This window comes from Bos javanicus, chromosome 9 (assembly GCF_032452875.1).
Source record: "Bos javanicus breed banteng chromosome 9, ARS-OSU_banteng_1.0, whole genome shotgun sequence".
Lineage (NCBI taxonomy): Eukaryota > Metazoa > Chordata > Mammalia > Artiodactyla > Bovidae > Bos > Bos javanicus.
This window is the reverse complement of record NC_083876.1, coordinates 95599594-95618926: the sequence shown is the minus strand read 5'-3', so window position 1 is coordinate 95618926 and position 19333 is coordinate 95599594.

The window sequence follows — 19333 nt, the reverse complement described above, 5'->3', positions numbered from 1 at the left end:
GCTCAGCGGGTAAAAACTCCGCCTGCAATGCGGGAGACCTGGGTATGATCCCTGGGTTCGGAAGATCCCCTGGAGAAGGGAAAGGCTACCCACTTCAGTATTCTGGCCTGGAGAATTCCATTGCCTGTATAGTCCATGGGGTCACAAAGAGTCAGACATGACGGAGCGACTTTCACTTCCTAAGCCCCCCTTGACTTTGCATTCCAGGATGTCTGGCTTTGGTGAGTGATCACACGATCATGGTTATCTGGGTTGTGAAGATCTTTTTTGTATAGTTCTTCTGTTTATTCTTGCCACCTCTTCTTAATATCTTCTGCTTCTGTTAGGTCCATACCATTTCTGTCCTTTATTGTGCTCATCTTTGCATGAAATGTTCCCTTGGTATCTCTAATTTTCTTGAAGAGATCTTTCCCATTCTATTGTTTTCCTCTATTTCTTTGCACTGATCACTGAGGAAGGCTTTCTTATCTCTCCTTGCTATTCTTTGGAACTCTGTATTCAGATGGGTATATCATCCCTTTTCTCCTTTTCCTTTCATTTCTCTTCTTTTCACAGCTATTTGTAAGGCCTCCCTAGACAACCATTTTGCCTTTTTGCATTTCTGTTTCTTGAGGATAGTCTTGATCATTGCCTCCTGTACAATGTCACAAACCTCCGCCCATAGTTCTTCAGGCACTCTGTCTGTCAGATCTAACCCCTTGAATCTATTTGTCACTTCCACTGTATAATCTAATGGATTTCATTTAAGTCATACCTGAATGGTCTAGTGGTTTTCCCTACCTTCTTCAATTTATGTCTGAATTCGGCAATAAGGAGTTCATGATCTGAGCCACAGTCAGCTCCTGGTCTTGTTTTTGCTGACTGTATAGAGCTTATCCACCTTAGACTACAAAGATTATAATCAATCTGATTTTAGTATTAACCATCTGGTGATGTCTATGTATGAAGTCATCTCTTGTGTTGTTGGAAGAGGGTGTTTGCTATGACCAGTGCGTTCTCTTGGTAAAACTCTGTTATCCTTTGCCTCGCTTCATTTTGTACTCCAAGGCCAAACTTGCCTGTTTCTCCAGGTATCTCTTGACTTTCTACTTTTGTGTTCCAGTCCCCTATGATGAAAAGGACATCTTTTTTTTTTTTTTTGGTGTTAGTTCTACAAGGCCTTATAGGTCATCATCAAACCATTCATCTTCAGCCTCTTCAGCATTAGTGGTTGGGGCATAGATTTGGATTACTGTAATATTGAATGGTTTGCCTTGGAAATAAACAGAGATCATTCTGTCATTTTTGAGACTGCATCCAAGTACTGCATTTTGGACTCTTTTGTTGACTGTGAGGGCTACTCCATTTCTTCTAAGGGTTTCTTGCCCACAGTAGTAGCTATAATGGTCATCTGAACTAAATTCACCCATCCCAGTTCACTTTAGTTCACTGATTCCTAAAATGCCCATGTTCACCCTTGCCATCTCATGTTTGACCACTTCCAATTTACCTTGATTCATGGATCTAGCACTCCAGTTTCCTATGCAGTATTATTCTTTTTTTTTTTTTGTATATTTATATATTTTTTAAATTTTATTTAATTTTTAAACTTTACATAATTTTATTAGTTTTGCCAAATATCAAAATGAATCCACCACAGGTATACATGGGTTCCCCATCCTGAACCCTCCTCCCTCCTCCCTCCCCATACCATCCCTCTGGGTCGTCCCAGTGCACTAGCCCCAAGCATCCAGTATCGTGCATCGAACCTGGACTGGCATCTCGTTTCATACATGATATTTCACATATTTCAATGCCATTCCCTCAAATCTTCCCACCCTCTCCCTCTCCCACAGAGTCCATAAGACTGATCTATACATCAGTGTCTCTTTTGCTGTCTCGTACACAGGGTTATTGTTACCATCTTTCTAAATTCCATATATATGCGTTAGTATACTGTATTGGTGTTTTTCCTTCTGGCTTACTTCACTCTGTATAATAGGCTCCAGTTTCACCCACCTCGTTAGAACTGATTCAAATGTATTCTTTTTAATGGCTGAGTAATACTCCATTGTGTATATGTACCACAGCTTTCTTATCCATTCATCTGCTGATGGGCATCTAGGTTGCTTCCGTGTCCTGGCTATTACAAACAGTGCTGCGATGAACATTGGGGTACACGTGTCTCTTTCCCTTCTGGTTTCCACAGTGTGTATGCCCAGCAGTGGGATTGCTGGGTCATAAGGCAGTTCTATTTCCAGTTTTTTAAGGAATCTCCACACTGTTCTCCATAGTGGCTGTACTAGTTTGCATTCCCACCAACAGTGTAAGAGGGTTCCCTTTGCTCCACACCCTCTCCAGCATTTATTATTTGTAGACTTTTGGATCGCAGCCATTCTGACTGGTGTGAAATGGTACCTCATAGTGGTTTTGATTTGCATTTCTCTGATAATGAGTGATGTTGAGCATCTTTTCATGTATTTGTTAGCCATCTGTATGTCTTCTTTGGAGAAATGTCTATTTAGTTCTTTGGCCCATTTTTTGATTGGGTCATTTATTTTTCTGGAGTTGAGCTGTAGGAGTTTCTTGTATATTTTTGAGATTAGTTGTTTGTCAGTTGCTTCATTTGCTATTATTTTCTCCCATTCTGAAGGCTGTCTTTTCACCTTGCTAATAGTTTCCTTTGATGTGCAGAAGCTTTTAAGGTTAATTAGGTCCCATTTGTTTATTTTTGCTTTTATTTCCAATATTCTGGGAGGTGGGTCATAGGTGGGTCATATTCTGGGAGGTGGGTCATATTCTGGTCAACCACTTGTAAAAGAATGAAACTAGAACACTTTCTAACACCATACACAAAAATAAACTCAAAATGGATTAAAGATCTAAATGTAAGACCAGAAACTATAAAACTCCTAGAGGAGAACATAGGCAAAACACTCTCTGACATACATCACAGCAGGATCCTCTATTCTTTTTTTAATATAAATTTATTTATTTTAATTGGAGGCTAATTACCTATGTGTTATTATTCTTTACAGCATCAGACTTTACTTCCATCACCAGTCACATCCAGAACTGGGCATTGTTTTCACTTTGGTTCTGTCTCTTCATTCTTTCTGGAATTATTTCTCCACTCTTCTCCAGTAGCATATTGGGCACCTACTGACCTGGTGAGTTCATCTTTCAGTGTCATATCTTTTTGCCTTTTCATAGTATTCATGGTGTTCTCAAGGCAAGAATACTGAAGTGGTTTGCCACCCCCTTCTCCAGTGGACCCTGTTTTGTCAGAACTCTCCATGACCCATCCGACATGGGTGGCCCTGTATGGCATGGTTCATATTTCATTGAATTAGACAAGGCTGTGGTCCATATGATCAGTTTGGTTGGTTTTCTCTGATGGCAGTTTTCATTCTGTCTGCCCTCTGATGGATAAAGATAAGAATCTTGTGGAAGCTCCTGATGGGAGAGACTGACTGTGGGGGAATCTAGGTCTTGTTCTGATGGGTGGGGCCATGCTCAGGAAATCTTTAATCAAATTTTCTGTTGATGGGCAGGGCTGTGTTCCTTCCCTGTTGTTTGGCCTAAGGCCAAACTATACAGGGTAACTGTGGTAATAGCTACCTCTTTCAAAAGGACTAATGCATGCACTGTTGTATTCAGTGCCCCTGATCCCACAGCAGGCCACTGTATACATCCGTCTCCACCAGAGACTCCTGGACACTCACAGGCAAGGCTGGCTCAGTCTCTTGTGGGGACACTGCTCCTTTCTCCTGGGTGCTGGTGCACACAAGGTTTTGTTTGTGCCCTCCAAGAGTCTGTTTCTCCAGTCCTGTGGAACTGTGTAATCAAATCCCACTGGCCTCCACAGTCAAATTCCCTGGGGTTTCTCAGTCCCTTTGCCAGATCCCCAGGTAGAGAAATCTGTTGTGGGTCCTGGAACTTTCTTAGCAATGCCAGAATCTCTTTGGTGTAATTGCTCTGCAGTTTGTGGGTTGTCTGTTCATTGGCTGTATGGTGGGGCTAATGGCGACCTCCTCCAAGAGGGCTTATGCCACACGCCACGTGTGCCAGGTCTGCTGCAGCCAGAGACCCTGCCCAGTATACAAGGTTTGTATACTGGAAACTGAAAGCACTGATGATAGAAACCAAGTAAGATCTATATAAACAAACAAAGATTCGTGGGTTGGGGGCCTCAACATTGTTAAGATATGAATTCTTTTCACATCATAGATTCAGTATAATGCCAACCAAAATCACACAATGAAATTTTTTGTAGAAATTGACAAGCTGATTCTAAAATTTCTATGGAAAGGTGAAGGCATTTGTATAGCCAAAATAATTTTTCAAAAGAAGAGCAAAGTTGGATAACTCACATTATCTAATTTCAAGATTTATTACAAAGCTACAAAAAAAAAAAAAAGACAGTGGTATTGATGTAAAAATAAACCAGTGAAACGGAACGTAGAGTCCATAAATAGACACACATGTACATAATCAATTGATTTTCAACAAAGGCAACTGAATGGAGAAAGGTTAGGCTTTTCAATAAATAGCATTGGAACATAACCGCATATGCAGAGAAAAAGAGCTTCAACTTATGCCTCATACTTTACACAATAATTAACTCACAATGGATTATAGATCTATGAGTAAGAGTTAAAACTTCTAGAAGAAATCTTAGGAGGAAATCGTCATAATTTCTTAACTATTTCACTAAAATCACAGTTCATAAAAGAAAAGACTTGATAAGTTGAACTTCAGCAAAATTTACAATGTCTGCTATAAAGAAAACACTGTTAAGAAAATATGAAACTAGAACACCTTCTAACACCATACACAAAAATAAACTCAAAATGGATTAAAGGTCTAAATGTAAGGCGAGAAACTATAATACTCCTAGAGGAAAACAGGCAAAACACTCTCTGACATAAATCACAGCAGGATCCTCTATGACCCAACTCTCAGAGTAATGGAAATAAAAGCAAAAATAAACAAATGGGACCTAATTAAACTTAAAAGCTTTTTCACAATGAAGGAAACTATAAGCAAGGTGAAAAGACAGCCTTCAGAATGGGAGAAAACAATAGCAAATGAAGCAACTGACAAAGAATTAATCTCAAAAATATACAAGTAGCTCAAGCTCAATACAAGAAAAATAAACGACCCAATCAAAAAATGGGCCAAAGAACTAAACAGACATTTCTCCAAAGAAGACATACAGATGGCTAATAAACACATGAAAAGATGCTCAACATCACTCATTATCAGAGAAATGCAAATCAAAACCACAGTGAGGTACCATCTCACGCCGGTCAGAATGGCTGCGATCCAAAAGTCTACAAGCAATAAATGCTGGAGAAGGTGTGGAGAAAAGGGAACTCTCTTACACTGTTGGTGGGAGTGCAAATTAATACAGCCACTATGGAGAACAGTGTGGAGATTCCTTAAAAAACTGGAAATAGAACTGCCATACGACCCAGCAATCCCACTGCTGGGCATATACACTGAGGAAACCAGAATTGAAAGAGACACATGTACCCTACTGTTCATCACAGCACTGTTTATAATAGCCAGGACATGGAAGCAACCTAGATATCCATCGGCAGATGAATTGATAAGAAAGCTGTGGTACATATACACAATGGAATATTACTCAGCTATTTAAAAGAATGCATTTGAATCAGTTCTAATGAGGTAGATGAAACTGGAGCCTACTATACAGAATGAAGTAAGTCAGAAAGAAAAACACCAATACAGTATACTAATGCTGCTGCTGCTAAGTCGCTTTAGTCGTGTCCAACTCTGTGCGACCCCATAGATGGCAGCCCACCAGACTTCCCCGCCCCTGGGATTCTCCAGGCAAGAACACTGGAGTGGGTTGCCATCTCCTTCTCCAATGCATGAAAGTGGAAAGTGAAAGTGAAGTCGCTCAGTCGTGCCCGACTCTTAGTGACCCCATGGACTGCAGCCTACCAGGCTCCTCTGTCCATGGATTTTCCAGGCAAGAGTACTGGAGTGGGGTGCCATTGCCTTCTCCTATATTAATGCATATATATGGAATTTAGAAAGATGGTAATGATGACCCTATATGCAAGACAGCAAACACAGAGATAAACAGACTTTTGGACTCTGTGGGAGAAGGCGGGGGTGAGATGATTTGAGAAAATAGCATTGAGACATGTATATTATCATATGTGAAGTAGATCACCAATCCAGGTTTGATGCATGAGACAGGGTGCTCAGGGCTGGTGAACTGGGATGACCCTGAGGGATGAGATGGGGAGGAGGTGGGGGGGGTTCAGGTTGAGGGACACATGTACACCCATGGCTGATTCATGTCAATGTATAGCAAAAGCCAATACAATATTGTAAAGTAATTAGCCTCAAATTAGAATAAATAAATTAATTTAAAAAAAAACAAAAAGAAAAAAAGAAAGTCAAGCCACACGCTGAAATAAAGTACATGTTAATCATGTATCTGACAAAACACTCATTTCCAGACTATATATAAGATTTTATAACTCAAAAAAAAGTAAACAACTCAATTAAAAGACATGGACAAAATATATTTAAAAGACACTTCACTTCTACTATATTTGGATGGCAAACAAGAACATAAAAAGATGGTCAACATCATTAGTCATTGAAAAGTGAAAGTTGTTCAGTTGTGACCAACTCTTTGCGACCCCCTGGAGTCTAGCAAGCCAGGCTCCTCTGTCCATGGAGTTCTCCAAGCAATAATACTGAAGTAGGTTGCCATTTCCTTCCCAACCCAGGGATTGAACCTGCATCTCCTGCGTATCAGGCAGACTGTTTACCATCTGAGCTATCAGGGAAGCCATTAGAGAAATGCAAATTAAAACCACAATGAGATATGACTCCATACTTGTTATAATGGCTAAATTTTTTAGTGAACACATCCAGATGCTGACAAAGATGTAGAACAACTGAAACTCTCACACATGTTGATAAGAATGCAACTGGTACTCCACTTTGGAAAACAGTTTGTTTCTCACAAAGTTAAACACATGTACACTTAGCAGGAGAATGAAAAATCTGACTTAAAACCCAACATTCAAGAAACTAAGATCATGGCATCCAGTTCCATAACTTCATGGTAAATAGATGGAGAAACAATGGAAACAGTATCAGACTTTACTTTTTTGGACTCCAAAATCACTGCAGATGGTGACTGCAGCCATGAAACTAAAAGACACTTGCTCCTTGGAAGAAAAGCTATGACCAACCTAGACAGCATATTGAAAAGCAGAGACATTACATTGCTGATAAAGGTCCATCTAGTCAAAGCTATGGTTTTTCCAGGAGTCATGTATGGATGTGAGAGCTGGACCATAAAGAAAGCTGAGCACTGAAGAATTGGATGTTTGTGAACTGTGGTGTTGGAGAAAACTCTCAAGAGTCCCTTGGACTGCAAGGAGATCAAACCAGTCAATCCTAAAGGAACTCAGTCTTGAATATTCATTGGAAGGACTGATGCTGAAGCTGAAGCTCCAATACTTTGGCCACCAGATACAAAGAACTGAGTCATTGGAAAAGACCCTGATGCTGGGAAATATTGAAGGCAGGAGGACAAGGGGATGACAGAAGATGAGATGGTTGGATGGCATCATGTAATTGATGGACATGAGTTTGAGTAGGCTCCGGGAGTTGGTGAAGGACAGGGAGGCCTGTCGTGCTGCAGTCCATGGGGTCACAAAGAGTCGGACATGACTAAGTGACTGAGCTGATACTGATACACTTAGCGTATCTAAGAAAGTCCACTCCTGGAGAAATACAAGCTTACATTCACACAATGTCCTGTCCATGAACATTTATAGTAGCTTTATTCATAATCACCACACATCAAAAAATACTTCAATGTTCTTCCCTTTGGTAAATGTATAATCACACTGCCTCACCTTTACAGGCAGAAACAGTACTCAGGAAGCAAAAGGAATGAGCTCGTGATGTGTGCAGTACCACCCACGGGTCTCAAAGGTGGTGTGCTCATTCGGAGTGAAGGCAGACTCAGAAACCCGAACAGTCACTTTCACATGGCCTTCTGGATAAGGCAAAATTATAGAGACAGAAAACAGGTCAGTTGGTGACAGAACTAGGGGTGGGGGAAAAGGAATTTGGGGGTGAGGGAATTTAATTATATCAGTGATTACATGACTAAGAATTCATGAAGATTCATAGAGATGTATGCTAAAAAGTGAATTCTACTGTACAGAAAAAAAATTTAAGTGAATAAAAACACATTATACATACGCACATACACACTCACATAGGAATATTATTCAGCCTCAAGAAAGGAAATCCTGCCATTTGTGATGACATGGTTGAACCCACAGGGCATTATGCTATGTGAAATAAACCAGTCTCAAAAGACAAATTCTAATAATTGCACTTACATGAGGAATGTAAAATAGTGAACCTCATGGAAGCAGAGAGTAGAATGGTGACTGCCAGGGACTGGGAGAGGAGAAAATGAAGTGGTAATAATCAAAGGATGAGTTCATGCATGCTAAGTCACTTCAGACTCTCTGTGACCCCCACGGACTGTAGCTCTCCAGGCTCCTCTGTCCATGGAATTCTCCAGGCAAGAATACTGGAATGGGTAGCCGTTCCCTTCTCCAGGGGATCTTCCTGACCCAGGGATCCAACCCAGGTCTCCTGCATTGCACGCAGACTCTTTACCATCTGAGCCCCCAGGGAAACCAATCGAAGGGTACAAAGTTTCAGTTATGCAAGCTGAATAAGTCATAGAGATCCACTACACAGCACAGTGGATATAGTAACACTGTATCATAGACTTAGAAATTTGCAAAGAGGGTAGATCTTACACTGTGCTCTTATTACACACAAAAATAATAATAAAGAGTGTGGGATAAAACCTTTCAAGATGATATATAAGTTTATGGCATAGATCACGGTGATGAGTTCACAAGGGTAGATTCATCTCCAAACACCTCAAGTTTTATATATTAACTATATACAGGTTTTGTATGTTAATCATAGCTCAATAAAATGGTTTAAAAATGAAAACGAAGTATGAATCTGTACTTGGAAAGGTCTCTGGAACTTAGGATTTATTACAATTGGCTATTACAGATGTATGGATGGATGTACTAATGATATTCACCTTGTATTTGACCCATGAAGCAGATTACAAGCTATTTTCCAACTCAGTCATTACAAATTAACTCAGAGATACCCTGACTATGGACAAAGCCCTTATTTTCTACCAAGAAACTCTTTGGACCGGTCAACAAGCTTTGTACCTCTCAGGCTACCATTTGTTTTTCATTAACCAGAACATTCCCAAAGGAGAGACTACATTTTCTGATTCAGCATCAAAAACAGAACAGAGCAGTGGTCACCAAAGAAATATTTCCTATACAACGAGGCAGCCCAGAAATGCTGGAAGCGGAATTTAGCGCGTCTCGAAGCAGCTGGGTTTCACAAGGACATAGCACAGCACAGATGACAGCCCCCAGAGAAACCAACATAAAACACCCATGACTTACGTGTAACTTCCCCAAGCTTTTTAAAATGTCCAGCTCTTCCAGTTCTGTTTTAGGGTGAAGTGTGAACTCTGAGATGGGTATGAACTCTACGTGTTATTTATTCACACTCCTTGGCACATGTTGTCATGAAAAGTTTGTTGAATTAAAGAAAGCATGGATAAATACGAACGGTAAAGAAAGCCTGACGTTGTTTCTAACCATCCCCGTGTGCTGAAGGCACAGGTAGGTGCATCCAGTCTCCTGACCTGGCCCTGGGCCTGCAGCTGGGTCAGGTGCCCCAAGGTCGTGGGCCAGGGTGAGCATGTAGGGGTCGGAAGCAGTTGGCCACAAAGGTCCATTGCTGGAGGAATCAGTCTACTTGGCCAGGACCAGCTCCCATACTGAGCTTTGGGAACTATCTCCGAAATACACCCCCTTCTTCATCCTGAGGCAAATCCATGAATTTCCAAACTTTCCAAGGAGATGGTAGGAGGTGGGGCTCATTGAGGTCCTGGAAGGGTGGTGAGTGTCCTGGAAGCCTTGCCTGCGTAGGACCAAGTGGGAGGTTGTGAAGGGTGTGCATGTCCGCAGGGAGAGGGTGAGAAGGTGGAGTGCTCATAAGTCTGGGAGTCACAAGAGGCAGCTGGGACAGGTACCCACAGGGTCACCTTCACACGAGGGAGAGGCAAGAATGTGCTTTCCCTGAACTTGACTAAACCTTTGAGGATAACAAACCCAGCTTCTCCCACTCGGGCCTCAACAGCAGCCAGCACAGTGCTAAGTGGCTAACAAAGGCTTCACACAAATCCCTGATAAATTGAACTAAATGAGAACCTGGTGCTGAATGAAGCCAAATTCATCAACTGAAGCAAAAACTGGGGTGGAAAACACTGACGTAATTCAAAGTATCATTTCTCCTCTATTCTGACCACACAGTATGGGGCCCTGAGAGAAGTTCAGTTTTTTTGTGAGCAGTCAAAACTAAGAGACATAGGGAATTCCCTGGTGGTCCAGTGGTTAGGACTCCATGCTTCCACAGCAGGGGCATGGGTTCAATCCCTTGTTGGGGAACTAAGATCCACAAGGCATGTAGCACAGCAAAAGTGAAAAGTGATGGTGTTACTCAGTCATGTCTGACCCTTTGCAACCCCATGGACTGTAGCCCAACAGGCTTCTCTGTTCATGGAATTCTCCAGGCATGAATACTGGAGTGGTAGCGTTTCCTTCTCTAGGGGATCTTCCTCACCCAGGGATCAAACCCAGATCTCCTGCACTGAGGTGGATTCTCTACCACTGAGCCAACACGAGAGACATTTACAGAAATGAGACCGTGTAGTGTGGAGACGGCAAGCAGGTTTGAACTTAACTACTCGTTCTACTCAACTGAGAACACTTTTGACAGGTCAGTGTTGACAGAGATGAAGCTCCTTCTGCCTTGATCGACCAGCAATGTCTGTCACAATCAGGGAAATAGGACTGGGACCACGTGCTCACCCCTGCCATTCCTGCTGGTGGAAGAGATGGGCCTGTACCTTGGTATGTGAATTTGGCAGGGGAGTTCAGCTTTCTGGGTCTCCATTTCCTTGACTATGTAATAGTTCAAACAAGATGTCCTTGAAAGTCTCTACCAGCTCCAGGAAGAGAAGAGAGTATGAAGGTCCTTTCTGTTTAATGAACACTCTAAAAACCATCCTTAACTAATTTTTGCTGATGATGTCATAATATACTAAAAGTAACAAACAATTGTGAAAGAGCATTGTCACTTCCCAGAGCAGATGGATGCTTCTAACTTGTCTCTGCAGATCTGCCTTCTTCCTTTCTTCAGCCTGCTCTCTGCAGCAGGGGCTGACTTGTTTCACCTTCATCAACCAGCCTCTTTGCCACCTGGCTGCCGGGTGGGTTTGGGTAATGAGGACTCTGGCAGGAAACAGGAGGGAAAAGTGAAAGGAAGGGGGAAGATTAAGGGAGGGAGACTAGTGAGCAGGAGGAAGCCAAGGCTCCCTCCCTGCAGGGTTGCTTTGTCCCTTGAGGGAGGTCATCACTTCTCGAAAGCTGGACTTGTCTGCCAGACTCTCCTGGATTCTGCTAACCAGTCCTCCCTTCGGTCCTCCAAGTTCAGGATGGTAACAGCCCCCTGGTGCAGCGTTCCCTGTGGTCCCCACCTGCACCTACAGAAACAGTTCCTTTCTTAAACCTCCTTTGAAAAGTCAGTCATGTCTGATTCTTTGCAACCTCATAGACGTAGCCTGCCAGGCTCCTTGGACCATGGGATTTTCTAGGCAAGAATATTAGAGTAGCTTGCCACTCCCTTCTCCAGGGGACCTTCCTGACCCAGGGATTGAACCTGTAGCTAGCTCTTATGTCTCCTGCATTGGCAAGTGGGTTCCTTACCATCTGAGCCACCAGGGAAGCCCTAAACCTCCTTTAATTATCCTAATTTGAAGGTGACATCTGTTTACTGGTGGGATGTAGATCCATCATCTCAGGGTCTTTTACAAGTTAATAAATAATAAATGTTGTTTAATTAATGAACTGTGCATAAGGTCTATATCTGCTAAGACCTTATAGCCTTTGAAGAAATATCATCTTTGGAGAAATGGGACAAAGGTTGCAGACAGTAAGGACAGAGCAGAACTGTGGAGCAGAAACCAGGGTTTCTGACTGAGAGTGAATATCTGGACCAAACAGAAGGATGTGAAACCTGTAGACCAGCATGGCTCTTCTGGCATCTCTCTTGTTCTCTAAAAGCCTCTCTCTTAGTATCACTGTTAAAAATCTTTACAGTTTTATCCTCCCTTATCTATCTAGCTATTTAGCTATCTTTCCACCTACCTAGCTACCTACCAACTAACTCTCTAGGGATAATCTGAGGGATGCATTTCAACTGTCCCTTTCGTCTCCCTCTAGTTCCAGTACCATTCTTGTCCAATAAGACTTGGACAGGGTAGCCAGCTTTGCTTCTTCACAAAGCTGCTATTCTCAGAAAGGGAGAGTGCATGGAAGTGTAAATTGTAGGTTCTCTGATGGGTCCTGGCCTCAGTATAAGGGGACTACAAAGACATCAAAGATGGCCAGACAGGAACACGAAGGCAAGACATCAACACAGAGACCAACTTAAAAATCTTTCTCACCACTCCTTTCCTGGCCTGAGACACTGCTCCCAGGCTACCTGGTGTCAGCTAGCCTTCTGGAAGACTGGGGAAGGAGTAGACTTCTTGGGGACACTCTTTGCATGAGTTTTTCCTCTAATACTCAGGTTTTTTTGTTTTTTGTTTTGCCCCAACTACATGTTCTCTTGCTATCAAACAGAAAGAAAATAAACATAGTAACCTTGAGTTACCAAACTTTTACATTCCAGGCTCTAAGTTACAATGACCAGCAATCTTGTTTCCAATTTCTGAATGGAAAAAAAAAAATCGCAAAAGCCAAAAACATTGTCGTAGAACTGGAAATAAGCTAACAGAAGACATTGTCAGAACTCGATGAATTTCTCCATGCCAATGGGACTTCCTTGAGAAAATTACCCTGGCCTCAAAGTCTCTGGAATAAAGTGAACAGGGCCAGCAGACTGAACAAAGCAGGACACCACGAAGTGCACTCGGAGGAGAGCACAGAGTGTGCATTCAGTTGTTCATTTCCTCATTCACTCTTGCATTCGAGTCATTTATTGGACACCTGCTATGGGCCAGGCTCTGGGTTAGATGACAGGAGGTAACAGTAGGTGAAATAATAGATGTGGCCTTGTTACAAACCACACTTGAGTCTGCCTGGTCATGCACAGCAAAGCCAACCTACTGACACTGAGTTGTGCTGAAAGGAAGTGAAGTATTTATTACAGGCGCCAAACAAGGAATCCAGGCAGCTCATGCTCAAAAGACCCAAACTCCCTAAAGGCTTTCAGGGGGAGGTTTTTAAAGACAAGGTAAGAGCAGGGGGTTGTGGGGTGTGTGATCAGCTTGTGGGTGTGTTTCTGATTGGTTGGTGATAACTTAATTGGGAGTCAACATCATCAACCCTCTGATTCCAATCAGTCTGTGGTTATCTACATGCTTGTGGGCAGCATGTAGTTAGCTTCTCCTACCTGGTAGGAGTTTCAGTATTGGAAAATAGCTCATAGGATATCGCTCAGAATATTATCTATAACCCTTGAGGAGGAACTAAAAGGTCCTTGACTTTGTTTAATGGCTAAACTATTATTTTTTTGTCTGACCATTTCCCTTTCTGCATTTTATCACTTCCCTGATTAAATTTATTCTTTGACTAAAATTCTTCTACAGACAAAAGGCAGACAGAGGACATGTGGGTGGGGGTGGGGGAGGTGTCTGTTCTGGGAAGTTCCCATAGGGTCCTGCTTAGCCTCTGCCTTCATGAAACTTATAATTCAGGGAGTAGTGGAAATTGCTATGGCAAAGTTCTAGAAAACATAGCCACCAATTAATTTTTCTGTTGGAGGGGAGATTTCAGCTAATCATGAGGTAAATACCTTATGTTCTGGGAAAATTGCAAAAGGACTCTTTTGCCACCCAAACACAAAGTCAGTAGCCAGCCACTCTTGGGAGGAGAGATGAGGCCTGGCTGGGTGATTCTGGGTGACAGAACTGTGGCTGTTGTCTCCCCTATTGACATCTGGAGCTTGAAGATGGGTGATCAGTCAGAGGGAAAACTTGGATTGGGATCAGTGGTCCCTTGGATGGGACAGGATCAAGACCCCTCCTTCATGGTGTCAAAATTTTAACAACATAAGGAGCCAACTTAGGTTAGTTCTACTGAGTTCAAAGATCAGAAAATGAATGCTGTTTTATTATTGCCTTTAAGAGTCAAATCTGAGAGCCCATGTGTCAAGGTAGAAATCCTTTGGTCTCAAGTGTTCTTGGTGCTATTCCCAGGCCCACCCACTTCTCTCTGACCATTGAGGAGCTCCTTCGCTGCTGTCGGTCCCTACTTGCCCATTACACACCCATCTGCTCTACTTATTCCATTCATTTCCACCAGCTTGCAGCTGGTTGCTGGCCCATGCGTTTCCCATCTGCTCCGCTATCTCCATCAGGGAAGGGATTGTGTGTATTCGCATCACCCTGCAGCCCAGAAGAGGGTCTAGAAGGACGTCCAGGGCATATTTTGGATTCATTTAACATCTACTGAGTGAAATGAGAGGTGTGATTACCACAGTGTCCACTGCCCAGGCCTCTGTGGCCCCGGCAGGCAAACACCCTCTTGCTCCCCACCCTGTGGAGTGGGACGGGCTCAGATAGGATGGACTGGAAACCTCTCCTCTCTGTGGTCCAACTTCATCAGCTCCCCATGGTCAGCCTCACTTCACGATAGCCCTGGGGAGGCGGGGAGTGGTCTGCAGCCCTGCTCCTCATGGAACCCCAGCTAGCTTCCTCCCCCCGTGGTGGGGGGACACCTCCTTCACTGCTCTTACCTCACTTCCCTCTGCTCCACCAAGACCCCAGACCACTCACCTCTCCTCTTCCCCCTCCCTCCCAGGCAAAGCCAGGCGAGAAAGTTGCCTTCAGGTCTGTCCTTAAACGAGGAACAGGGACGTCCAGCTGCCATTTGAAGCTGGGAGGGAATATGCAGGCAGGAGATGGCAAGCAGGGCACACTGTCAAGCGCTGCCACAAGGTGACGACAGAAATAGCCTGACCAGCATCCCCTGGACAGGGCCACCGGGAGAGACCCGGGCCTGGGAGAGTTGAGCCCCAGAAGCCAGAGTGTGGCCACGTGAGCAATGCTCGCGAAAGAGGAGCGGGAGGGGATGGGGTGATTCACTCAGGAACTCAGCGCAAAGCCAGTGTGGAGGGAGTGGCTGAAGGGGAACACGTGTGTGTGTGTGCGTGTGTGTGTGTGTGTGTGTGCGTGCGTGTGTCAGTCATGACATGGGTGATGGGAAAACTTTTTAAATTAAATTTTAAGAAGTTAAGATGAGGAAGTCTAGAGTACATCTGAATGTTGGCGCATGATCTTCCAAAAGGGAGACACTGCGGTTACAGGAGCTCAAAGTGCGGCCCTGGACTTTGAGGGGGCGGCTCCGTGTGAAGATGGCTGAGTGGGCAAGGACGCATGCGCGTGTGGAGATCTGCCGTCCTGCGACCCGTCTGCTTCGTGAGATGAGGCGGGGTCTCCTGAAATAGGAGGGGAAGTGGATGGAAGTGATTGGTGACAGGGAGTGTTGCATGGGGACTGTGGGCATAGTCTGATAAACCGTATGGAAAACCACAGGGAGCTGAGAGGGGAAACCAACAGCTGGTAGCCTGGAGGTGTCGATTCTGCTCCTAGAAAGGGAGGCAAGAGCAATGGCCCGCTCACCTCCGCTGAAGGAGGAAACAGACAGAACAGGAAAGCAGAACTCTATCTTGGGCCCGATCTTGGGCCGGACTGTGGACTTTGAGCTATATCCCCAGTATCTATGGAAATGACATACCAACTGGAAAACCGGACCCCACACCCCACCCCACCCATGGAAGAGCCCCAGGGCTCGTACCTAGACTCTCTGTCGCCTAAAAGAATATCCTAATTATCTGTGTAACCAAATAGAATCATAAATTCTATTATGCTTATTGGGGTTCAACCACAGGCTTATTGATAATTGTCCACTGTTCACTACCTAGGCTTAAGGCATACGAATCATAGGTTTAAGGCATGTGAATGATGGGTTAACTTTGCATCTTTCTTTCCCTTTGTTCAGACTAGTTTCAGAGAATTTGGGGACGTGGGTTTGAGCACGTACCCTTAAGATATATAGTGAAAGTGAAGTCGCTCAGTTGTGTCCAACTCTTTGCAACCCGTGGACTGTAGCCCACCAGGCTCCTCTGTCCATGGGATTCTCCAGGCAAGAATACTGGAGTGGGTTGCCATTTCCTTCTCCAAATAAGGTTTTCACAAAAACTGGTCTGGGTCCTTGGCTAAGAGGAGACTCTGCCTTGGGCCCGCCAATGTAATAAACTGCACTGCACTGTCTGCATTGCCCTTCTGAGTGAGTTTGTTTCCGGGAACGCGGGCCTACAACACCGCGACACGGAAGCACCTCTGCAAGTGAGGTAGACCGTTATTTCCTGTCCTGGGAATGCACAGTCCAACCTCAGGTAAACCCTTTACTTCACTATCAGGGCATTTCTATTCTTGGCCAACAAGCAACTTCTGCATGAGAGAGAACTGCTTTCCTAATTGGGACCACGAATTTTTTAATGTGTTAATTTTATCAGCCTCCATTTCCATGTTAATTTTATTTCAACTTTATTGTAAATCCTTATGGGCTTAGCTCTCATTGTGATTTTTAAAATTTGTACATTGGTCTCTGGTGGTTCAGTTAAAAATCTGCCTACAATGTGGGAGACCCAGGTTTGATCCCTGGGTTGGGAAGACGCCCTGGAGAAGGACATGGCATCCATTCCAGTATTCTTGGCTGGAGAATTCCGTCGACAGAGGAGTGTGACGGGCTACACTGTATGGTGTTGCAAAGAGTCAGACATGACTGAGAAACTTACACGACTTTCACTTTCAAACTTACAACTGAGATTTTAAACCAGATCACTATTCACAACAAGTGTCATTGTATTTTCATGTTGTACTTTTTAAACTCACTTCTTATCTCCAACTATAAAATAGTTACATCCTAAGGAGATGATTTTAAGGCCTGAAGATGTTGCAGAAATGTGGGCTAATTCTATGGGTGGAATCGTTTTAATTATACGTAGTGACTAAGACCTGTGTTCTGTGCAGAGAAGCAAATGTGTTTTAACACCATTAATCATCACAATCTCAAACACCCCATCCTCCTGGACTGACCAAGATAATGTGACCTGAAAAAGTCAAAAAGGAAAAAAATAAAACTCATTTGGTAAAATCTGGAAATTATGTTTCAGCCAGATGGTTATATTAAACATGCATGATGTCCTTTAGAGCCCATAGTATTTCCTGAGACCACAACACAGAGGGCTTGACCAGTGGGAAGCTGGGGACCCAGTTCAACTGCTCAATGCAGAGTTCAGATTTGATAGTCAGACAATAAATATTATTCAGGTTAGAGAAGAGCCAGCAAACATCTATCAAGTAGTAAGTTTTTAAATTTGTACTTTGCTAAAATTGTCTTTAAACCTCAAGAAAACTCTAATCCACAGTTATACAGACTTTGTCTTATAGGGTAAATATTTAAGGCTTAAGAATCACCTTAAATAATTCCAGTGGTTCAGATGGTAAAGAATCTGCCTGCAATGAGGAAGACCCGGGTTTGATTCCTGTGTTGGAAAGATCCCCTGGAGAAGGGAATGGCAACCCACACCTGGGATTCTTGCCTGGGAAATCCCATGGACAGAGGAGCCTGGCAGGCTACAGTCCATGGGGTCGCAAAGTCAGACACAGTTGAGAGACTCACACTTTGCCTTTTCACTTTAGAACCACAGATGGTCGCTGTTGCATACACAGTGTTTTCGCTTGGTCTGTTTTGTTTGCAACCCTTTAAATGCACAGGAAAACCATTGTGAGCTCACACACCAAATTAAAAACAGGCTGAGGGCTTCAAATCAAAGTGTAGACATTTCCAGCTATATTTCAGCTCTTTCAAGTGATGAACATCTCAGTATTTTCCAACAAGGCTCATTTGGTAATTAAACTCTTCTTAAATTCCTCTAGAATTCTAAAAATCCTTGAGCCAACTTTTCTTTTCCTTTAGTTCCCACTTCTGTCTATTCTGACCTACAGAGCTGGCAAACCCTTTTCTTCCTTAAAGCCTTGGAAGTAGATGAAGTCTTTAGGAGAACAGTCGCATTCATTTTATCCTAATTTGACACAGAATGGTTTCCAGACACTCTACAATCTTGAATGCCCTTCTTGGCATCTTGCTGCCAATGGAGCTCCTAAAACATGTCCTCCGAGACCTCACAGCTCTAGAAACTTCATGTAACCTCTGTGGATGTGTTTGAACTATTGCATAACCTAATTTGGAGGGAATATTGGAAACACTATCACCTTCACATAGATTCGGTGTTTTTGTTTTGGCTGAGCGATCATCTGGCCTCTGCAGTAATTTCCATAAAGAATTGAAACATCTCTTTGTAATAAAAGTTCAGATGTCTAGATTCAAATACAGTCAAAGGTGCCAGGAGGAGCTCAAAACACATTGCCTGAGTGAATGCCACTGAAATCTTTGGATTTCTGTGAAGTAAGTGTAAATCCTTCTGTGGCAAATGTGTTCTTTCGTGTATGAAACAAGTATAAAGCCCTTTGGGGTGAGGCTGACCAGAAACACAGTTTAGTGTGTGAAATAGTGATTCACAGGGGAGAGGTGCCTGCATCTCTATGTTGGGCCCTTGATCCCCATCTCTTCTTCAGGAGGCCCTACAACAAAGATGGGTGTATAAGGAAAATTCACTTATCTTTAAAGGTCTTATCTTTGGTTTGGCATTGTGAAGCATGTTTGAAGGTTAGTGTGAAAAAATAGGTGTTTTAAAAGACATTCCCTTTTTCATAATTCCATTTTTATGTACAAAAGCCTCAGAAACCCAGAAGGTTTTTATCCTGGTGTTTTCCTAGCCATCAGAATGCCCGCATTTTCTCTACTGTTATTAACGGCAGGAGGGGATTGTGGGTGTTGCTGAAAACGTCCGCTCCTGCTAACCCATCACAAAGACCCGCAGTGACTTGTTTCCTTGTGCTTTTTAACCTTCACACCTACCAGACACATCAGGCTTCACTTCCACCTGGCGCTGGCACTAAATATAACCGACTCCAGTAGCGAGCCACTTCACACCATTACATCGTTTACACAGTGGCACGGCTCCTGGCTTCCAGAACTGTGTCCGCCCCTGGCTTGTTCCCACTACTGATTCTTGTTTCTTTTTAAAA